At 39.3% G+C, this 4,333-nt stretch overlaps 1 long non-coding RNA gene across 3 annotated transcripts in view; it reads right to left on the minus strand.

Moving 5' to 3' along the window:
- Positions 1–390: 390 nt before the first annotated feature.
- The window catches only part of LOC112943463, a 51,087-nt gene continuing 47,144 nt past the window's right edge, over positions 391–4,333 (minus strand). For 2 of the 3 annotated variants that reach the window (XR_003248587.1, XR_003248585.1), the window contains exons 6-8: positions 2,897–3,018; positions 2,582–2,665; positions 405–445 (exon numbers count right to left, since the gene is read on the minus strand). This is a non-coding gene — a long non-coding RNA (uncharacterized LOC112943463). Of the gene's footprint in view, positions 446–2,581; positions 2,666–2,896; positions 3,019–4,333 lie in introns of all 3 variants that reach the window. The other variant, XR_003248586.1, reaches the window with a different exon arrangement.

Raw genomic sequence — 4,333 nt, forward strand, 5'->3', positions numbered from 1 at the left:
ACGGCACAGGAGCTGGGGAAGCCGTAACGGCCAAATGCCCCGCGTGCCGCCTTGCACTGCCCCACCACGAGTGAACACCCGGCTTTTTGCTGGGCTGAAGAGCGACAGACACGGCCTAGAGGGGAAAAAAAATAAAGATATATGAAGAAATATTTCTGCAAGCTCACTACACATAAATATTTCTGCAAGCTCAGTATACAGAGAGAAGCTCAGACCACAAAACCAGTATCAAAGTTGGAAAGTGAAACACTCTATATGACTTTAGGGATTAAAAAGAAGTTTCAACTTACCATTCCTCACATTTCAAAATCACATTAAAGGCTCCTCATCCCCTATGGCAACCATGCCTTGGTTGCACAGCTGCCCCTTCTCTCCTCTGCAACCACTCAACTCCATCCCTCTTCTGATAAAAATGTCCTTCTGGAGCTTTATATGAAGCAAAGATCTGCAAAAAAAACCACCATATTTTTTCAAAATAGTGCTTCCTGGGGGAGCCAAAGAGGCTGTGCCCTTCCCCATGGGTTGCCCTGCCCAGAGTGGGGCAGCTGGCTGGGGCTGCCAGGGACACAGCTCCAGAGCAGCCTAGAAGGTTCCAGAAGGGCAGGTACAGCAGGGCCAGGTGTGTGCACAGTGTGGGGGGGCAGCCTGGAAGGTTCCAGAAGGGCAAGTGCAGCAGGGCCAGGTGTGTGCACAGCGGGGGGGAGGGGGGGAGAGGGACAGGGTCTTGCTGCTTTAGTCCCATATTGCATCCCCTACATGCTTTGTAAAACAGCTTAATTTCTTGTATTTCTCTGCAGGCAAAGGTTTATAATGGTATCTTCTAAGTTACAGCTATTTCCATAGAAGTCAGCAAGGCTAACACTAAGAGCAGGTCACAATTTCCATTACAAACATCTATTTTCAGAATTTCTTTTACTATACGTGAATAAAGAGTGCCCCACATGCAGAAATAGTACTTGGATAAAGATTTAAAATGGGGACCCAATTTTGTACCTACCTTCACTGGTTTTATAAACCTAGTCCACATCTCAGTGATTAGGATTCCAACTCTTCAAAAACAATGTGCAAAATAAAGCATAGTGCATCCAGAGCAAAATAATAATAAAAAAAGAAATTGAGTGCAAAATAAACATGCAGGATTGAGGACAGCTGAGTGCCTGTCACTAATGACTGACAGCTGGGAGCCAAACTGTGACTAAGGTTACTATGTTGCAACAGGGACAAGACAGTTTGCCTGTTTTGACAAAAAATGCTAATAAAAGTTTGCTATAAAAGGAAACAGAAGCATTTCAAAGCTGCAAACATTAAATCCTTCATTAATGATGTGAAAGTGTTGCATGCTCTTCCAACAGCAGGGCTAAACATAGACAATGGCTGCATACTGCCTTTACTTGGTCGTCTGTCAGCGTGCTTTAGTGACTGTGAAAGACCACTAAAGAAGCATTACTTTGAAACCTTCTGAAAAGGCAAAACGACTTGTTGCATTGCACAAGAGATCTCATGAGAAAAGAAAGTCGTGAAAAGTAATAGCAGAAAGAGAGGCCACCACCTATCCAATGATAAAAGGCACTTGAGAAGGTTCAATTGGCAGCTTTTGGGCAGCATTTTGTCCCACAGATTGCATCCCTATGGATCAATACAATACTGACTGTTAGTGCAGATTACAAGCTACTGCTAGTACTTATGACAGACATCACAAACACATTTTCATGGGTCTCTCCTTCTAAGTTACATGGCTGTGCAAACAGGGCTGAATTCAAAACAAGGACAAACAGGACCTGTCAAAAACAAACAAAAAATGTTGATAATCTTTGGGCTAGAATGAGAATGAAAATGACTACAGCTTGGTGGCTGCAAAGTTTCTCAAGACTCAAACTCCAGTTCCAACAGCAGATAAAATTATTTTCTACGTAGCAAAACTGTTTCAACTGGAGGCTACAGAAAACCTGCAGCAGAATATTTCTGATCCCACTGGCTAAGATAGTCTTCTGAGAGATTGTCTCCAAATTGGATGGGCAAGTGAACAGAGCCTCTTTTCTGTGCTATGGGATACAAGCCTATGCTATACAGTGTATACAAGGGATTTTACTATTTCTTTTGTGTTTCCAGGAGTGTTGTAAAAGTAAGACAGACAGGAAAACACATAATTTGTAAAACTTGCAGTAGCTTTGATTTGTGAGAAGTGCTGTGATATTCAAGCCATAAGCACTTTTTCATATGGACAGGGTCTTCAACTTAGTGGCTCCTGACCTTAGTTAGGAGGCAGCTACTGTCTCATAAGAGAAAGTTCCCATGAACAATCTGTAAGGGCATAACTGTGTTCTCTCAGCTACAGAATTTCATCTCTTTTATCGTTTGCCTGTCCTCAAGGTTATTCATTTCCTTTTTATGATATTATGTCTCTTGCACAGTGACGTTGTTGCCCAGCTATGTGCCAAGAGCAGCTTTCATTAACAAGCTCTTCAATTTTGCACAAAGGTTATTAATGAAAATATCACATATGTTTGGCTAACGCGGTATTAAGAACTAGAAGGAATGAATGTGACTTACATCACATTTAGACAAAACAAAATGAACTGACCTTAACTACGGTGGCCCACAAAATCACACCTAGAAATTGTGGCAGCAGCAAATAGGCAGCAAAATAATCTTGTTATTAATTTATCTGGAAATAATAAATAAAAAAGCTTGCTATTTTCCAAGAATCAGAACTCCCTAACACATTTTTATTAAAATATAACAGTGGATATGGATTAACAACTTAGTCATTTACATTAATCCAAGAGAAAGTTTTATTACCAAAGATCAAATTCAAAGCTCCTTAGCCTTGTGTTACTTGCCAGCTAATGAGCATCATCACCCACCAATCTGGCCAGCTGAAGGAGTGCAAACCTACCAACCAGAACATCCAACTGGGGGCACGTTTGTGATTCAGTGATCAATAGATTCTTGGAGAAGATGTATAAAGGAGTTCTCATAAGCATGGTGGAGCAGGCTATTCTGGCCTCTCAGGAGCTCCTAAGACAAAAAACAAGCAAGACACCACATTACTTAGTGTGAGGCTTAATTATCTATGACACAATTATTACATCTACTTCATTATCTATCTACTTAAAAATAACCAAATTGATTTAACATCTACTACAAGGAAGCAGGGGAGACTTGGTTCTTGTGTTGTTTCCAAGATCTTTTTTCCTCTATTTTCTCCACCAATCTATCCTCCTTGTTTTTTTTTTTCCTTTTACATTTACAGGATCCCAGTTACGATGCAGAACCCATTTCCTCTCTCCAGTCAAGAACTTTGTCATGTTCACCTTAACTTCAAACTTTTTTTTTTTGCTTTTTATGCCACATCATGCCTTCCTTTTATTTTTCCTGTTTCTTTGTTGTTGTTGTTGTGGTTGTTGTTGTTCCTGAAAGTTCTTTTTAAGCAGCCTTACTCTACACTGTAATAATACGGTCTTAGATTAATAAAATATAGTTGATCGGTATTCACAGGGTCAGGTCTTTTGAGTTCATTGTTTAAAAGGTATCTGGCAAGTTTATTTGGGGCATCTCCTCCTGAGAATACTGCTTATATTTGATAAAATAATGAGTAACCTAAGAGATAAATAGTCGTATGCAAAAAAATGCAAAATTCTCTTTCATTTGTTATTCTACATATTGTATACAAACATATACACACTTGAGTAAAGAAAAGCAGATCTGTCCAAAATGAAGAAAATTACTAAGTAGATACTAAGAAGAATACACTATTACTAAATTTAGATTAAAGAAAAAACATACATTAAGTACATATGCAAAGATATGAAAACTGTAGCTAAAAATCAATGAGCTATGAAATACAAAAATTAAGACTGTGCATATTCTTTATGGTATGCATCATTTATTACATGAACATAGACTATTTCTTCTACAAGATCTATGCCTCATTCAGAGCTAGACAGATTGCTCTCTTAATTAGCAGCAATCCTGTATTCTATTTTGTTCTTATTTGCTTCTTGGGAAACAGCCAGCACTGTACTCGGTGCACACGGACTATGACAGAAAACCAGGAGCAAAAGACTCCTTGTAGCAGCCTTATAGCTCCTACTCAGCACTGCAACAGCCCACCACTTCATAAGCATTAAGAAAGAAATCCAGATATCTAGGGCAGTACTTAAGAGCTAAGCACAAGACAATCGTGCTCTCTCCCCCTCTAAGTATGTATGTATAAAATATCATGCTATGCTTACTGGACACTTCACTAACATCTGCAGGACTAATCCCTAAAAATAATGTCTCATTCCAAGAGTCATCTGCAAAAGCGGGTTTTTTTTTTTTTTTTTTGGGG

The sequence above is a fragment of the Nothoprocta perdicaria genome, unplaced genomic scaffold, assembly GCF_003342845.1.
Source record: "Nothoprocta perdicaria isolate Ctin4 unplaced genomic scaffold, notPer1 scaffold_15, whole genome shotgun sequence".
Taxonomy (NCBI): Eukaryota; Metazoa; Chordata; class Aves; order Tinamiformes; family Tinamidae; genus Nothoprocta; species Nothoprocta perdicaria.